Raw genomic sequence first — 20,170 nt, 5'->3', positions numbered from 1 at the left:
TAAATATATTCCTCTGAAAATTGATCCCTACATCATACATATAGATGTATAGCTCTACATATATACAAGAATAATATTTTTGTGGTTGGTGCCTTTTTTTCTCTTTTCTCTTTTTCTTTTCTCTGTCTCTTTTTTGTTGTTGTTCTGTTTTTTCCTCACCATTTTCTTGGAGGAGCTACTGTTAACTATTCATTATTTTTTATAGATATATTTTTTATTTCTATTTTTTTCTATTAAATAATAGCTGTGTACATTAAGGTGATCATGGGGCACCATACACTAGTTTCATAGACCGTTTGACACATTTTTATCATACTGGTTAACATAGACTTCCTGGCATTTTCTTAGTTATTGTGCTAAGAAATTTACATTCCACATTTACTAAGTTTCACATATACCCATTGTTCTATTTTAACTTTTCTATGAACACCATTTTTTTCTTTTGTTTTAAATTATTTTGCGATTATCACTATTTTTATTGTAGTTGTTATTTGTTGTTGTTGCGCAGGTTGTCTGTATGTCTATGTGTCTCCATCTGCTTGTGCATCTATGGGCTTGTGTGTCTGGTAGCCTTTGTATCTGTTTATTTGCTCATTTGGTCTCAATGAGCTTGGTGTTATGACCTGCAATTCTGAGCTCCCAGCACTCCCCTCCACTCTCACTCTGAGGTCTGGAGGCCTGTCCCACAGGAGTCCAGATTCTTGGGTGAGTTCTCAAGAGCTGTAGACAGGACCTGGACTGCAGCTGGACAGTGCTGATTCTGCAGCATAGGAGTGAGGAGACGATGGTCGGCTGAGAGGGAATCACGCCGGAGGGGCGTTACCCTGAGGTGCAGAGCAGCAGTCGTGTTTAGCAATAACAAGATCCACCCCCAGATATCCCGAAGCCACTCCCCCTGTCTTCCTGGGGAACCAGAGGAGGCCAGGCATCTTCTCAGATGGCAACCATCACGGAACAGAACTTTGACTGAAACACAGGCCCCGTGAGTAAACGCTTTTCCTGAGGCGGTACTGGCCTGGGTGGAACGCAGGGACTAGAAAATGCCCGAACAGAGCTGGGAATCTCCCAGGGCGGGGCTGATGCAGAGGACCGCTTTAATGAGCCTAAGACACACCCGGCCCTCATTGGATCATCAGCCTTTAGACAATGGAGGACAGGAGGCTAGAGCTGACAACCAACCGTGCTGTGAATACAAACCTGCAGGAGTAAAGACAGGGCCTGAGGCACAGGTTCTGGGAACTCAAAGCAGCCCCTCTTCTGCAGAGGAATTTAGCAGGGTCAGAAATGAACTCCCACTGGGTTGTTCTGTTCTGCCAGTAACATCAATCAAGGGTGGGGCTGGAACTGAGTGAACACCCCCAAGCCTCCATCAAGTGCCCGAGGTAGACAGGCCTCACCGCCCCCTGCTGGATAGAGGCAGAGAGCATCGGCCTGGACGAGCAGATACAGACTTCCTTGTGATTTAGGCAGGTGCAAACCTCTGGAGTATCTGCTCACTGGAGGCAACTGGCTGGGTCACAGCCCTGTGGGGTTAGCAGTGACTGGGTGTGACAGAGATGCAAGATGGGGAAGGAGACATCAACCTTCCCAAACTAATCTATTTGCTGGGTGGGTCCTCCAGACATCACAGGACACTGGAGTAAGTCATATTTGAGTTGTCACCCAGACCCCTGCATTCCAGTTGCCAGAGACCTTTTAAACTCTCCCACCTGAGACAGGTGCTGACTGAGACAATTGATTTGGACCTTTCAAACTGAGCCAATCGCCTAAGGAACATTCAAGTGGTGCCCTGGGTGTGTGGTTGTAGGAAGGTTTGATTTTCCTTTTACAATTGTTCCCTGTGGAGGGTGGGGTGACTTAATTGCTGGTATTTATCCACAGCTGATACTTCAGCCCAGAGTAACTGTTTCATTAGGGGCAAACAGAGACCAGCTGAAAACAAGACAGAACCACTTAGCCCCACCACATCAAATAGGTCCCAAACATCTCAGGCCGCAGCACTGCACGGGTCCTCAACAAGGCTCCAGGGGAGAAAGCAAACAGTATAAAGTAATTATGGGGCTCAATCAGCAGAAAAACTCTGGTAACACGAGTAACCAGAATAGATCAACCCCGCCCCCCAAGGAAAGATATGGCAGATGTAACTGATGATCCCATTCATAAACAGCTGGCCGAGTTGTCAGAAATCGAATTCAAAATTTGGATTGCAAACGAGATTAACAGAATGGAGGAAAATTTGGAATTAGAAACCAAAAGAGCAATTCAAAAGTCAGAATTAGAAATTCGAGGAGAAATTCAAAAATCGTATGAAGAATTTAATGAATTTAAAGACAAAACCACCAAAGATTTTGATGCACTGAAACAAGAATTTGGATCCCTCAAAGATCTGAAAAAAAAAAAAAAGTAGAATACTGCAGTAACAGAGTGGAGGAGGCAGAAGAAAGGATTTCTGACATTGTAGACAAGGCGTTTGAATGTTCCCAAACTCTCAAAGAAGAAGAGACATGGAGAGCAAAAATGGATCATTCTTCAATGATCCGGTCAATTAGCCTTCAAACGAAGAAGGCTAATATCTGCCTCATTGGAATCCCTGAAAGTGATGAAGTGGCCTCACAAGGCACAGTGGCCCTTCTCCATGAAATTATGAAAGAAAATTTTCCAGATATATCAAGAGATTCTCAAATCCAGATAGCAGACAGTTTCAGAACCCCAGCACGACTCAATCCGAATAAGACATCCCCCAGGCACATCATAATTAACTTCACCAGTGACAATATGAAGGAGAAACTTCTGAAAGCAGCTAGACGCAAGAAATCTATTACCTACAAAGGGAAGAATATTATAATGACTGCAGATCTTTCTTCTGAAACCTTTCAAGCCATTGACTTTTAATCTCCTAAAGCAAAATAACTTTCTACCCCGGATCTTGTATCCAGCTAAACTGAGTTCCATTTATGATGGAGAAATTAAATACTTCAATGAGATTCATATGTTGAAGAAATTTGCCATAACCAAAACAGTTCTCCAGGATATTCTCAGACCTATCCTCCATAATGACCACCCCAATCCTCTACCACAAAAATAAACTCACTCAGAAAGTTTTGATCAAACTCCAACTTTCACAATGGATAAAGGATTAAAATTGTCCAATGGACTTTTGAAAAACCCAATACCCAAAATTTTACCAGATCTATCAATATTCTCCATTAATGTGAATGGCTTAAACTGTCCTCTAAAGAGGCACACTTTAGCTGACTAGATACAGAACTCAGGCCAGATATCTGCTGCATACAAGAATCACATCTTACCTTAAAAGATAAATATAGACTCAGGGTGAAAGGATGGACGTCCATATTTCACGCAAATGGTATCCAGAAAAAAGCAGGTGTTGCGATTCTAATTGCTGGCACAATAGGCTTTAAACCAAGAAAAATAAAGATAGATAAAAATGGTCAGTACATATTTGTTAAGGGTAATACTCAATATGATGAGATTTCAATTATGAATATTTATGCACCTAACCATAATGCACCTCAATGTATAAGAGAAACTCTAACAGACATAAGCAACTTGATTTCCTCCAGCTCCATAATAGTCTGAGATTTCAACACTCCTCTGGCAGTGTTGGGTAGATCCTCCAATAAGAAGCTGAGCAAAGAAATTTTAGATTTAAACCTAACCATCCAACATTTGGATTTAGCAGACATCTACAGAACATTTCATACCAACATAACTGAATACACATACTTCTCCTAAGCCCACGGAACATACTCCAAAATTGATCACATCTTAGGCCATAAGTCTAACCTCAGTAAATGTAAAGGAATAGAAATTATTCCGTGCATCCTCTCGGACCACCATGGAATAAAAGCTGAACTCAGTAACAACAGGAACCTGCACACTCATACACAAACATGGAAGTTAAATAACCTTATGCTGAATGATAGCTGGGTCAGAGATGAGATTAAGAAGGAAATTGCCAAATTTTTGGAACAAAATGACAAGGAAGACACAAATTATCAGAACCTCAGGGATACCACAAAGGCAGTCCTAAGAGGGAAATTTATAGCACTGCAAGCCTTCCTCAACAGAATGGAAAGAGAGGAAGTCAACAACTTAATGGGACATCTCAAGCAACTGGAAAAGGAAGAACATTCCAACCCTAAACTGTGTAGAAGAAAAGAAATAACCAAAATCAGAGCAGAATTAAATGAAATTGAAAACAAAAGAATTATACAACAGATCAATAAATCAAAAAGTTGGTTTTTGGAAAAGGTCAATCAAATAGATAAACCTTTGGCTAACCTAACCAGGAAAAAAAGAGTAAAATCTCTAATTTCATCAATCAGAAACGACAGACAAAATAACAACAGACTCCTCAGAAATTCAAAAAATCCTGAATGAATATTACAAGAAAATTTATTCTCAGAAATATGAAAATCGGAAGGAAATTGACCAATACTTGGAAGCACGTCACCTTCCAAAACTTAGCCAGAATCAAGTGGCAATGTTGAACAGGACAATATCAAGTTCTGAAATAGCATCAACCATACGAGATCTCCCTGAAAAGAAAAGCCTGGGACCAGATGGCTTCACGTCAGAATTCTAACAAACCTTTAAAGAGGAACTAATACCTATATGACTCAACTTGTTCCAAAATGTAGAAAAAGAAGGAAGATTGTCCAACACGTTCTATGAAGCAAACATCACCCTGATCCTCAAACCAGGAAAAGACCCAACAAGAAAAGAAAATTATAGACCAATATCACTAATGAATATAGATGCAAAAATATTCAACAAGATCCTAACAACCAGAATCCAGCAACATATCAAACAAATTATACATCATGACCAAGTCGGTTTTATTCGAGGGTCTCAAGGCTGGTTTAATATACGTAAATCCATAAGTATAATTCAACACATAAACAAATTAAAAACCAAAGACCATATGATTCTCTCAATTGATGCAGAAAAAGCTTTTGATTATATCCAGCACCCCTTCATGATCAGAACACTTAAGACAATGGGTATAGAAGCGACATTTCTTAAACTGATAGCGTCCATCTACAGCAAACCCACAGCAAATATCGTATTGAATGGAGTTCAACTGAAATCATTTCCACTCAGATCAGGAACTAGAGAAGGCTGTTCATTGTCTCCATTGCTCTTTAACATTGTGATGAAACTTTTAGCCATCTCAATTAGGCAAGAAAAGGCGATCAGGGGTATCCATATAGGGTCAGAAGAGATCAAACTTCTGCTCTTCGCAGATGATATGATTGTATATCTGGAAAACACCAGGGATTCTACTACAAAACTTTTAGAAGTGATCAAGGAATACAGTAGCGTCTCAGGTTACAAAATCAACATTCATAAATCGGTAGCTTTTATATATAGCAACAATAGTCAAGCTAAAAAAAAAGTTAAGGACTCTATTCCGTTCACAGTAGTGCCAAATAAGATGAAATATTTGGGAGTATATCTAACAAAAGACGTGAAAGATCTCTATACAGAGAACTATGAAACTCTAAGAAAAGAAATAGCTGAAAACGTCAACAAATAGAAAAACATACCATGCTCATGGCTGGGAAGAATCAACATTGTTAAAATGTCCATACTACCCAAAGCAATATACAATTTTAATGCAATCCCTGTCATACTTTAAAGCCCCACTGTCATACTTTAACGATCTTGAAAAAATAATACTTCGTTTTATATGGAATCAAAAAAAACACTCAAATAGCCAAGCCATTACTCAGAAATAAAAAACAAAGCAGGAGGAATTACACTACCAGACCTCAGACTATACTATAAATCAATAGTGATCAAAACAGCTTGGTACTGGCACAACAACAGAGAAGTAGATGTCTGGAACAAAATAGAGAACCAAAAGATGAATTCAGCTACTTACCGTTATCTGATCTTTGACAAGCCAATTAAAAACATTCAGTGGGGAAAAGATTCCCTATTTAACAAATGGTGCTGAGTGAACTGGCTGGCAACCTGTAGAAGACTGAAACTGGACCCACACCTTTCACCATTAACTAAGATAGACTCTCACTGGATTAAAGATTTAAACTTAAGACACGAGACTATAAAAATACTAGAAGAGAGTGCAGGGAAAACCCTTGAAAAAATCGGTCTGGGCGAGTATTTTATGAAGAGGACACCCCGGGCAATTGAAGCAGCTTCAAAAATACACTACTGGGACCTGATCAAAGTAAAAAGTTTCTGCACAGCCAAGAACACAGTAAGTAAAGCAAGCAGACAGCCCTCACAATGGGAGAAGATATTTGCAGGTTATGTCTCCGACAAAGGTTTAATAACCAGAATCCACAGAGAACTCAAACGTATAAGCAAGAGAAGAACAAGTGATCCCATCGCAGGCTGGGCAAGGGACTTGAAGAGAAATTTCTCTGAGGAAGACAGGCACACGGCCTACAGACATATGAAAAAATGCTCATCATCTTTAGTCATCAGAGAAATGCAAATCAAAACTACCCTGAGATACCATCTAACTCCAGTAAGATTAGCCCATACCACAAAATCCCAAGACCAGAGATGTTGGCGTGGATGTGGAGCAAAGGGAGCACTTCTGCACTGCTGGTGGGAATGCAAATTAATACATTTTTTTTTTGGAAAGATGTTTGGAGAACACTTAGAGATGTAAAAATAGAACTGCCATTCAATCCTATAATTTCTCTACTAGGTATATACCCAGAAGACCAAAAATCACAATACAACAAAGATGTTTGCACCAGAATGTTTATTGCAGCCCAAGTCGTAATTGCTAAGTCATGGAAAAAGCCCAAGTGCCCATGAATTCACAAATGTATTAATAAATTGTGGTATATGTACACCATGGAATATTATGCAGCCTTAAAGAAAGATGGAGACTTTACCTCTTTCATGTTTACGTGGATGGAGCTGGAACATATTCTTCTTAGTAACGTATCTCAAGAATGGAAGAAAAAGTAATCCAATGTACTCAGCTCTACTATGAAACTAATTTTTGGCTTTCATATGAAAGCTATAACCTAAGAATTTGGGGAATGGGGAGAGGGAGGTGAGGGAGGGGGGAAAATGGGCGGAGGGAGGGTGAGAGGTGGGATTACACCTGCGGTGCATCTTACAAGGGTACATGTGAAACTTATTACATGCAGAATATAACTGTCTTAACACAACAACTAAGAAAATGCCAGGAAGGCCATATTAACCATTGTGATGAAAATGTGTCAAACTTTATAAAACCAATATATGGTGCCCCATGATCACATTAATGTACACAGCTATAATTTAAAATTAATAAAAAAATAGGCTTAGTTTGGACATTTCTTAAACTGATGGTGGTTATCTACATCAAACCAACAGCCAATATCATATTGAATGGAGTAAAAATGAAAGAATTGACACTCAGATATGGAACTAGGCAAAAATGCTCAGTCTCACCACTGCAATTCAACACAATGCTCCAAGTCCTAGACAGCCCTAGCCATTGCAATCAGGCAAGAAAAGCATATTAAGGTATTCGAACGGGGACAGTGGAGGTCAAAGTGTTGGTCTTTGTGGATGACATTGTCTTTTACCTGGAAATAAAGGAACTCAGCTACAAAGCTCTTCTAAGTGACCAAGGAATACAGCAGCGTCTCAGGGTACAAAATCAGTGGTCACAAATCAGTAGCCTTTGTATATGCCAAAAACAGTTAAGCCAAAAATAAAATCAAAAAACACTATACTTTTTACAGTAGCTCCAAAGAAGGTGAAATACCTGAGAATATGTCTAACAAAGGATGTGAAAGATCTCTATGAAGAGATTTATGAAAACAGGAGGAAAAAATTAGCAGCAGATAATAACAAATAGAACATACCATGCTCATGGCTGGGAAGAGACAACATTGCTAAAATGTCCATAATACCCAAAGCAATCTATGGTTTTAATGCCATCCCCAGCAAAGTACCAATGGCATACTTTGAAAATTTTGAAAAAATAGTGCTTCATTTTCTATGAAACTGGAAAAACCCCTGACCATCCAATGCATTTCTTAGAAATACTAACAACTCTGGAGGCGTCACATTACCCAGACTTCAGGTTATACTACAAGTTTATAGTGATCGAAACAGCATGGTACTGGCACAAAAATAGAGACATAGGTCTATATAATAGAGAATCTAGAGATGAAATCAAATGCATATCTCCATCTGATCTTTGACAAACCTAACAAAAGCATGGACTATTTAATAAAGGATACTGGTGTGGAGAGGCATCCGTAGCTCAGTGGTCAGGGTGCTGGCCACATGCACTGAGGCTGGTGGGTTCGAACCCTGCCCGAGCCTGCTAAAACAACAATGACAACTGCACCAAAAAGAATAGCTGGGCATTGTGGTGGGTGCCTGTCGTCCCACATACAAAAAAAAAAAAAAAAAAAAAACAGAAAAAAGAAAAGAAAAAGAAAAAGAAATGAATGATACTGGGAATACTGTTTAGCCACAGGTAGAAGACTGAAACTCAATCCACAACGCTTACCAGTGACAAAAATTAATTCTCACTGGATAAAAGATTTAAATTTAAGACATGAAACAACAAAAATTCTAGAAAAGAGTGTGGGGAAAACACTGGGAAATATTAGCCTTGGAAAATATTTCATGAGGAAGACCTTCCTGGAAATTGCAGCAACACCAAAAATGAATTACTGGGATTCGATCAAGTTAAAAATCTTCTGCACAGCTAAGGGAACCACAACCAAGCAAACAGACAGCCTTCAGAATGGGAGAAGATTTTTGCATGTTATGAATCTGACAAAGGGCGATAACAAGAATCTGCAGAGAACACAAATTAATCAACAAGAAAAGAGGAAACACCCCATTCTAAGTGGGAAAGAGACTTGAACAGAAACTTCTCTGAAGATGACAGATGAATGTCCAGCAAAAACATGAAAAATTTCCCATCAACTTTAATCATCAGAGAAATGAAAATCAAAACCACTTTGAGATATCACCAAACTCCAGTATGACTAGCCCACATCACAAAGTTGGAGATGCTGGCATGGATGTTGAGAGAAGGGAACACTTCTATTCTGCTGTGGGATTGCAAACTAATGCAACCTTGATCGAAAAAAAGTATGGAGAGAAATTTGAGGGGAGAAATGGCCAATTAGTAGCAACACTCAGCAGAGGCTCCTGACCAGAGGGAGACAAATGGCACAGAATTGGACACTATGAAACCAAAGGTGGGGAGCTGAGCCAAGAAAGAAATTTAGGAACCTTTCAAAGGTGGTGGCCGAGTAACAGCTTCCCTGCAACTGGGAAAAGCGAGTCTGGGGAGAGAAGACTCCAGGCATCTCTGGCCGGTGGGATCTGCCTATAATCATCCCTTTGATGATACAGGGAGCCAGCAAGGGACTTCTGGACCCCAAGAGGTGGACAAAAACAGTGGAAAACTGGCAAGTGGTTGCGTGTGTTCGATCGACCTAATCACGCCGGCAACCATAAGTACAAGCAGCAGTGAGACTGCAAACCAGAAAGGCCTTGCTTGTGAACTGTTTCGGTGTTCTTGGACTTGGCACTCAGTTGAACTGCCTTGGGAGAGCTTGAGCAGGAGTGTGGAGAACTTTGGGCATTGTCTGGGGCCCCAGACTGAGCCACTGAGCTGGGCACAGGAAACCATTGTGAAAGAACTGCCCTGGCAAGCTCCGCCCTGAGGGTCTCAGAGCAAGGATTGGACGGGTCAAAGTAACCTACTGATTGAGCAGCCTAAAGGCGGAGACTGAGCTGCCTTACAGCCTTAATCCGTAGGGGCAGAGTGAGACGGTTTTGGCACACTGGAACCTTGGGCTGTTGCCCTGGGTAGAGTGCCGTGACGTCACAGCTCATAGCAACCTCAAACTCCTGGGCTTGGCACCACCAAGACCTCCACTAGAGCTGTGCAGCAGCCCCCAACCGGTGACCCGCACCCACCAGGCCTCCACATTCCCTGACCAGGACGCAACCCTGCGTCCTCCCTCCTGTGTCCTCCCAGCTTCCACACTAGCCCGTTCATCTGGACAGGGACTATGGTAGCTGCGTGCCCTTTGGAGCTCTCCCTGCCTCTGCGCAGAGCTCTTCTCCTGGCCAGAGACTGCTGGAACCTTGGGCTCTCTGTGCCAAAGTCACTGGGCGCCTGGCACTCCCGGAACCGTGCGCACCACCGCCAGCCCTGTTGCTGGATCCGGGTGTGTCACAAACCGGAGCTGCTTCCACAACCAGAACTCCCTAGCTAGAGCAGCCCCAGAGGAACTACACGGGGTCACTCCCTACAAAGATCCAGCAACAATAGAGGGATCCCGCTGGGTTCTAATCTTGGAGAGACACCTCCCCAACTCCGAGGACGGCCAGAGGCAAGAGTGGAAAACAATCATAAGGCGAAATCAACAGAAAAACTCTGGCAATATGAATAATCAGAGTACATCAACTCCCCCAAGGATCAATGGGGCAGAAACAGCACAAGACCCCATGCACAAACAAATAGCTGAGATGTCAGAAATTGAATTCAGGATCTGGATAGCAAATAAGATCGAATTAGAGGAGGTGGAGCATGATGGCAGAAAGGACGGACATGTAGCCCACCTCTCCCAAGCCACCAGGTGAGAGGAATGGCGGTCTGGACCTTCCCTGTGTGTGGATTATTGGAGTGGACAGAAAGCTGGAGATGCCCAGCAAACTGGCGGTTTGCTATATATGAGGGGTAATTTAAAAATCACAGACTCTGTTGTAGAGAGTCATCCCTGCTCGGCCGTGCCGGCCAGCAGGCCCCTCCCCCATGGAGGTCAGCAGCTTGTAAATGCTGACAAAATCCAATTGACAAGTAATTAATCCTGAACTGAGGGAGGCATCCGAAAGGAGAGCCACTCAAAACCACAGGGAGCTGGGCAAACTGTTGGACAATTGAAGGGAAGGGATCCTGCCCGGGAAACAGACATTTTGAACTACCCAAAAGGGCGGGCACCTTTCCCCCAGGTGTTGGAGGGGGCTGGCGGTTCAGGCTGCGCAGCGAACTGGTGGACGTCCATCCAAAACTCTGAACCATAAAACTCAGAATAAATCCCACGAGCGCTCCAACCACGGGAACGGCTTGAAGCCTAGGACCCGGCTTTGGCTTCTGGGGCCGCGGAGCAACTGAAGCCGCGGACCGGCTTTGGCTGCTGAAGCCCCGGGAACCAGCTACAGGAGATACCGCGCGAACTCAGCACCACTCCCCTTATGGCCGATTGCAGTCGCCAGTTTGCGGGGGAACCTGGGAGCAGAGTGGAGGGACTTAGGAAGCGTGGACACCTGCACTGAGTGGGAGGGTCAGTCGCAAGTGCTGTCCGGAGGAGAACAGCCGAGGTTGCACCATTCTTAGGCGACAAACTTATACAGAAACTCCAAAATGGCGATCGGCCATGGAAGGTGGTTACCATGGTAACGGTATAAACTGTAAACCAGGTATAAGTCTCAAAACCACTCACAGCACCACCTGGTGTCCAGAAAGTATATTGCAGTATGAATATATTCCTACGAAAGTTGATCCCTACAGCAGACATATAGACATTTATAGGTATATTTCTACCACAAGAATATTTTTGCAGTTCGTGCCTTTTTTTTTCGGTTTGTTTTGTTTTGTTTTGTTTTTTTGGTTTTCGTGGGTTTTTTTTTTTTTTTTGCTGTTGTTTTCTTTTTGTCCGATTTTTCCTCACCATTTTCTTAGAGGAGATTTCGATAATTTTTCATTATTACATTTTATATAGATATATTTTTTATATCTATGTCTTCTAATTTTAATTTCTTCTTTCTTCTCACTTATCATTCCTTCTAACACCACTTTTTCTCTTTTTTTCCTTTCTTTCAATTATTTTACGATTATCACTATTTTTATTGCAGTTGTTCTTATATTGTTGTCGTGCCTATTGCTTGTATGTTTAAGTGCTTCCGTCTATCTCTGTATCTATGGGCCCATATGCCTGATAACCTTTGTATCTGTTTATTTGTTCATTTGGTCTCAATGAGCTTGGTGTTACGACCTGTAACCCTGATCTCCTAACACCCCCCTCCACTCTCACTCCGTGATCTGGAGTCCTGCGCCCTCAGGAGTCCAGATTATTGGCTGAACTCTCAAGAGGTATAGACAGGACCTGGACTGCAGCTGGCCATTGTTGACTCTGTAGCAAAGGAGTGAGAAGACAACGGTCAGCTGAGAGGGAATTACACTGGAGCGGTGGTGCCCTGAGGTGCAGAGCAACAGCCATCTTCAGCAATAACAAGGCCCACACCCAGATATCCCATAGCCTCTCCTCCTGTCTTCCTGGGCAACCAGATGAGGCCGAGCATCTTCTCAGATGGCAACCACCATGGAACAGACCTGGGACTGAAACACAGGCCCCGTGAGTAAAGGGTTTTCCTGAGACGGTACCGACATGGGTGGAACACGGGGACTAGAAAACATACCCGCAGAGCCAGGAAACTCCTAGGGTTGGGCTGATCCAGAGAACCGCTCTACTGAGCCTAAGACGCACCTGGCCCTAAGGGGATCACCAGCCTATAGACAAAGGAGGCCAAGAGGCTACAGCCAAGAACTGATCGTGCTGCGAATACAAACCCATAGGACTAAAGACAGGGCCTGAGGCACAGGTTCTGGGAACTCAAATCAGCCTCTCCTCTGCAGAGGAATCTGGCAAGGTCAGAAACAAACTCCCACAGGGTTGTTCCCTTCACCCAGTAACATAAACTAAGGGTGGGGCTGGAACTGAGTGAACACCTCCAGCCTCCATCAAGTGCCCGAGGTTGACAGGCCACACCACTCCCTACTGGATTAAGACAGAGAATAGCGGCCTAGTCGAGCAGACACTGACTACCCTGTGACTTAGGCAGGTGCAAACCCCTGGAGTATTGCTTACTGCAGACAACTGACTGGGTCACAGCCCTGTGGGGCTAGCAGAGACTGGGTGTGACAGAGCTGCAAGGTGGAGAAGGAGGCATCATTCTTCCCAGACTGATCTATTTACTGGTGGCTCTTCCTGATTCCACACAGCACTGGAGCAAGCCATTTTAGAGCAGTCACCAGACCCCTGTGACCCAGTTCCCAGGGACCTCTTGAACTCTCCCATCCGAGACAGCTGCTGACTGAGACAATTGACTTGGACCTTTTGAACTGAGTCACTCACCTGGGGACTATCCGGGTGGTGCCCTGGGTGTGTGGTTGTAGGAAGGTTTCATTTTCCTTTTCCATTTGTTGCCTGTGGTGGGTGGGGTGACATAATGGCTGGTATTTCTCCACAGCTGAGACTTCAACCCAGAGTAACTGTTTCACTAGGGTCACATAGAAACCAGCTGAAAATAAGTCAGAACCACTTAGCCCCTCTACACAAAACAGGGCCCCATTTTCTCAGACCACAGCACTGTACGGGTCCTCGACAAAACACCAGAGGAAAATCAAAGGGAGTAAAATAATCATGGGGCGGAATCAGCGGAGAAACTCTGGTAACATGAATAACCAGAATAGATCCACCACCACCCCCCAAGGAAAGATACGGCAGATGTAATTGAAGATCCCATTCACAAACAACTGGCTGAGATGTCAGAAATCGAATTCAGAATTTGGATGGCAAACAAGATTAACAAAATGGAATTAGGAATTCGCGGAGAAATTCAAAAGCTGTCTCAAGAATTTAACGAATTTAAAGACAAAACCACGAAAGACTTAGACACACTGAAACAAGAATTTGTAGCCCTCAAAGATATGAAAAATACAGTGGAATCCCTTAGCAACAGAATGGACCAAGCAGAAGAAAGGATCTCCGGCATCGAAGATAAAGCCTTTGAACGCTCCCAAACTCTCAAAGAGGAAGAGAAATGGAGAGCAAAAATGGATCACTCACTCAGAGAGCTCTGGGATAACTCGAAGAAGGCAAATATCCGTCTCATAGGAATTCCTGAAACAGAGGAAGTGGCCTCACTAGGCGCAGAGGCCCTTCTGCATGAAATTATGAAAGAGAATTTTCCAGACATGCCTAGAGAACCTGAAATTCAGATAGCAGATAGCTTCAGAAGCCCAGCACGACTCAACCCCAATAAGACATCCCCCAGGCATATCATAATTAACTTCACTAAAGTTAATATGAAGGAGAAATTTCTCAAAGCTGCCAGGCGAAAGAAATCTATTACCTTCAAAGTTAAGAACATTATAATGACTGCAGATCTTTCTGCTGACAATTTTCAAGCCTGAAGAGGGTGGTCATCAACGTTTAATCTCCTCAAGCAAAATAACTTTCAACCCCGGATCGTGTACCCAGCTAAACTGAGTTTCATTTACGACGGAGAGATTAAATACTTTAATGACATACATATGCTAAAGAAATTTGCCATAACTAAACCAGCTCTTCAGGAGATTCTCAGACCTATCCTCCATAATAACCAACCCAAATCTCTACTACAAAAATAAACTCACTCAGCAACTTCTGATCAAACTCTAACTTCAAGAATGGCAAAAGGATTAAAATGACCACTGCACATTGAAAAAACTCAATACCCCAAATTTCACCAAACTTATCAATGCTCTTCATTAATGTGAATGGCTTAAACAGCCCTCTAAAGAGACATAGGTTAGCTGACTGGATACAAAAACCCAGGCCAGACATTTGTTGCATACAAAAGTCACATCTTAACTTAAAAGACAAATACAGACTCAGGGTGAAAGGATGGTCATCCATATTTCAGGCAAATGGTATCCAGAAAAAAAGCAGGAGTTGCAATTTTATTTGCGGACACAATAGGCTTTAAACCAATAAAAGTAAGGAAGGACAAAAATGGCCACTTCATATTTGTTAAGGGTAAGACTCAATATGATGAGATCTCAATTATTAATATCTATACACCCAAACCACAATGCACCTCAATTTATAAGAGAAACTCTAACAGACATGAGCAACTTGATTTCCTCCAATTCTATAATAGTCGAAGATTTTAACACTCCTTTGGCAGTGCTGGATCGATCCTCCAACAAAAAGCTGAGTAAGAAAAAAAAAAAAAAAAGCTGAGTAAAGAAATTCTAGATTTAAATCTAACCATCCAGCATTTAGATTTAGCTGACATCTACAGAACATTTCATCCCAACAAAACTGAATACACATACTTCTCATCAGCCCACGGAACTTACTCCAGAAATGATCACATCTTAGGTCACAAGTCTAACCTCAGCAAATTTAAAGGAATAGAAATTATTCCATGCATCTTCTCGGACCATCATGGAATAAAACTTGAGATGACTAACAACAGGAATCTGCATACACATACAAAAACATGGAAATTAAATAACCTTATGCTGAACGATAGCTGGGTCAGAGATGAGATCAAGAAGGAAATTGCCAAATTTCTGGAACAAAACGACAATGAAGACACAAACTATCAGAACCTCTGGGACACAGCAAAGGCAGTTCTAAGAGGGAAATTTATAGCACTGCAAGCCTTCCTCAGGAGAACGTAAAAAGAGGAAGCAAGCAACTTAATGAGACATCTCAAGAGACTGGAAATGGAAGAACAATCCAACCCCAAATCCAGTAAAAGAAAAGAAATAACCAAAATCAGAGCAGAACTAAATGAAATTGAAAACAAAAGAATAATACAACAGATCAATAAATCAAAAAGCTGGTTTTTTGAAAAGGTCAACAAAAGAGATAAACCTTTGGCCAACCTAATCAGGAAAAAAAGAGTAAAATCTCTAATCTCATCAATCAGAAATAACAAAGACGAAATAACAACAGACTCCTCAGAAATCCAAAAAATCCTTAATGAATATTACAAGAAACTATACTCTCAAAAATACGAAAATCTGAAGGAAATCGACCGTTACTTGGAAACACGTCACCTTCTAAGACTTAATCAAAAACAAGTGGGAATGTTGAACAGGCCCATATCAAGTTCAGAAATATCATCAACCATACAAAATCTCCCCAAAATGAAAAGCCCGGGACCAGACGGCTTCACGTCAAAATTTTACCAAACCTTTAAAGAGGAATTAGTACCTATATTACTCAACCTGTTCCAAAAGGTAGAAAAAGAAGGAAGACTACCCAACACATTCTATGAAGCAAACATCACCCTGATCCCCAAACCAGGAAAAGACCCAACAAGACAAGAAAATTACAGACCAATATCACTAATGAATATAGATGCAAAAATATTCAACAAGATTCTAACAACCAGAATCCAGCAACATATCAAACAAATCATACATCATGACCAAGTCGGTTTTATCCCAGGGTCTCAAGGCTGGTTCAATATACGTAAATCTATAAATGTAATACAGCACATAAACAAACTGAAAAACAAAGACCATATGATTCTCTCAATCAATGCAGAAAAAGCTTTTGATAACATCCAACATCCATTCATGATCAGAACACTTAAGAGAATTGGTATAGAAGGGACATTTCTTAAACTGATAGAGGCCATCTACAGCAAACCCACAGCCAATATCATATTGAATGGAGTTAAATTGGAATCATTTCCACTTAGATCTGGAACCAGTCAAGGCTGCCCATTGTCTCCATTGCTCTTTAACATTGTAATGGAAGTTTTAGCCACCGCAATTAGGGAAGAAAAGGTGATCAAGGGTATCCATGTAGGGTCAGAAGAGATCAAACTTTCACCCTTCGCAGATGATATGATTGTATATCTGGAAAATACTAGGGACTCTACTACAAAACACTTAGAAGTGATTAAGGAACAAAGCAGTGTCTCAGGTTACAAAATCAACATTCATAAATCGGTAGCCTTATACATACCAACAATAGTCAAGTTGAAAAAACAATTAAGGACTCTATCCCATTCACAGTAGTGCCAAAGAAGATGAAATACTTGGGAGTTTATCTAACAAAGGACTTGAAAGATCTATATAAAGAGAACTATAAAACTCTAAGAGAAGAGATAGCTGAGAATATTAACAAATGGAGAAATATACCATGCTCATGGTTGGGAAGAATCAACATTGTTAAAATGTCCATACTGCACAAAGCAATATATAATTTCAACGCAATCCCCATTAAAGCTCCACTGTCATACTTTAAAGATCTTGAGAAAATAATTCTTCGATTTATATGGAATCAGAAAAAACCTCGAATAGCCAAGACATTACTCAAAAATAAAAACAAAGCAGGAGGAATCACGCTACCAGACCTCAGACTATACTACAAATCGATAGCGATCAAAACAGCATGGTACTGGCAGAAAAACAGAGAAGTAGATGTCTGGAACAGAATAGAGAACCAAGAGATGAATCCAGCTACTTACTGTTATTTAATCTTTGACAAGCCAATTAAAAACATTCGGTGGGGAAAAGATTCCCTATTTAACAAATGGTGCTGGGTGAACTGGCTGGCAACCTGTAGAAGACTGAAACTGGACCCACACCTCTCACCATTAACCAAGATAGACTCTCACTGGATTAAATATTTAAACCTAAGACATGAAACTATAAGAATACTAGAAGGGAGTGTAGGGAAAACCTTTGAAGAAATTGGGTTGGGCGAGTTTTTTATGAGAAGGACCCCCCTGCCGGGCAATTGAAGCTGCTTCAAAAATACACTATTGCGACTTGATCAAACTAAAAAGCTTCTGCACAGCCAAGAACACAGTAAGTAAAGCAAGCAAACAGCCCTCAGAATGGGAGAAGATATTTGCAGGTTATGTCTCCGACAAAGGTTATTCAACCAGAATCCACAGAGAACTCAAACGCATGAGCAAGAAAAGAAGAAGGGATCCCATCGCACCCTGGGCAAGGGACTTGAAGAGAAACTTCTCTGAAGAAGACAGGCGCATGGCCTTCAGACATATGAAAAAATGCTCATCATCTTTAACCATCAGAGAAATGCAAATCAAAACTACTTTGACATATCATCTAACTCCAGTGAGACTAGCCTATATCACAAAGTCCCAAGACCAGAGATGTTGGTGTGGATGTGGAGAAAAGGGAACACTTTTGCACTGCTGGTGGGAATGCAAATTAATACATTCCTTTTGGAAAGAGATATGGAGAACACTTAGAGATCTAAAAATAGATCTGCCATTCAATCCTGTAATCCCCCTACTGGGCATATACCCAGAAGACCAAAAATCACAATACAACAAAGATGTTTGCACCAGAATGTTTATTGCAGCCCAAGTCACAATTGCTAAGTCATGGAAAAAGCCCAAGTGCCCATGAACTCACAAATGTATTAATAAATTGTGGTATATGTACACCATGGAATATTATGCAGCCTTAAAGAAAGATGGAGACTTTACCTCTTTCATGTTTACATGGATGGAGCTGGAACATATTCTTCTTAGTAAAGTATCTCAAGAATGGAAGAAAAAGTACCCAATGTACTCACCCTTATTAGGAAACTAATGTAGGACCTTCACATGAAAGCTGTATCCCAGTTATAACCTAAGAATAGGGAGAAAGGGGAAAGGGAGGGGAGGGAGGGGGAGGGAGGGGAAGGAGAGGCATTAATGGGATTACACCTGCGGTGCATCTTATAAGGGTATATGTGAATCCTAGTAAATGTGGAATGTAAAGTTCTTAGCAAATTAACTAAGAAAATGCTACAAAAGCTATGTTAACTAATGTGATGAAAATGTGTCAAACGATCTATGAACCAAGTGTATGGTGCCCCACGATCATACTAATGTACACAGCTATGGTTTAATAAAAATAAATAAAAAAAATAAGATCGAATTAGAATTCCAAAAGTTATCTCAAGAATTCAACGGATTCAAAGACCAAATGACCAAAGATTTCGACAGATTGAGAGAAGAAGTTGCATCCCTGAAAGATCTGAGAAATACAGTAGAATCCCTCTGTAACAGAATGGATCAAGCAGAAGAAAGGATTTCTGACATTGAAGACTAAGCTTTCAAACGCTCCCAAACCCTCGATGAAGACGAGAAATGGAGAGCAAAAACAGACCACTCTCTCAGAGAGCTCTCGGATAATTTGAAGAAAACTAATATTCGTCTTATAGGGATCCCCAAAAGTGACAAAGTGGCTTCACAAGGCACAGAGTCTCTTCTGCATGAGATTATGAAGGAGAACTTTCCAGACATGCCAAGATTCCAAAATTCAGATAGCAGACAGTTTCAGAACTCCAGCACGACTCAACCCAAATAAGACATCCACCAGACACATCATAATCAATTTCACTAAAGTTAACATGAAGGAGAAAATCCTGAAAGCTACCAGACGAAAGAAAACCATTACCTACAAGGGGAAGAATATCAGAATAACTGCAGATCTCTCTGCTGAAACCTTTCAAGCTAGAGGAGGATGGTCATTGACTTTTAATCTCCTAAAACAAAATAACTTTCAACCCAGGATCCTGTACCCAGCTAAACTGAGCTTCATTTATGACGGAGAAATTAAATACTTCAACGACATTCACATGTTGAAGAAATTTGCCACAACTAAACCAGCTCTCCAGGACATTCTTAGACCTATCCTCCATAAAGACCAGCGTAATTCTCCACCACAAAAGTAAACCCACCCCCCAAATTTTTGATTAAATTCCAACTTCCACAGTCGCAAAAGGATTAAAAATGTCCACCGGTCTCTCGAAAGGCTTATCAATGCTCTCAATTAATATGAATGGTTTAAATTGTCCTCTGAAGAGGCATAGGTTGGCGGACTGGATACAAAAACTCAAGCCAGATATCTGGTGCATCCAAGAATCGCATCTTACATTAAAAGACAGATATAGACTCAAGGTGAAGGGATGGTCATCTATATTCCAGGCAAATGGAAAGCAGAAAAAAGCCGGTGTTGCAATCCTGTTCGCAGACGCAATAGGCTTTACACCAACCAAAATAATTAAGGATAAGGATGGACACTTCATATTTGTTAAAGGTAATACTCAATATGATGAGATCTCAATTATTAATATTTAGGCACCCAACCACAACGCACCTCAATTTATAAGAGAAACTCTAACAGACATGAGCAACTCAATTTCCTCCACTTCCATAGTAGTTGGAAATTTTAACACCCCTTTAGCAGTCCTGGATAGATCCTCCAAAAAAAGCTAAGCAAAGAAATTTTAGATTTAAACTAAACCACTCAACATATGGACTTAACAGACATCTACAGAACACTTCATCCCCCAAAAACTGAATGCACATTCTTCTC

Source organism: Nycticebus coucang, chromosome X (assembly GCF_027406575.1).
Source record: "Nycticebus coucang isolate mNycCou1 chromosome X, mNycCou1.pri, whole genome shotgun sequence".
Taxonomy (NCBI): domain Eukaryota; kingdom Metazoa; phylum Chordata; class Mammalia; order Primates; family Lorisidae; genus Nycticebus; species Nycticebus coucang.
The sequence above is the reverse complement of the archived record's forward strand: the minus strand, read 5'-3'. Positions refer to the sequence as shown.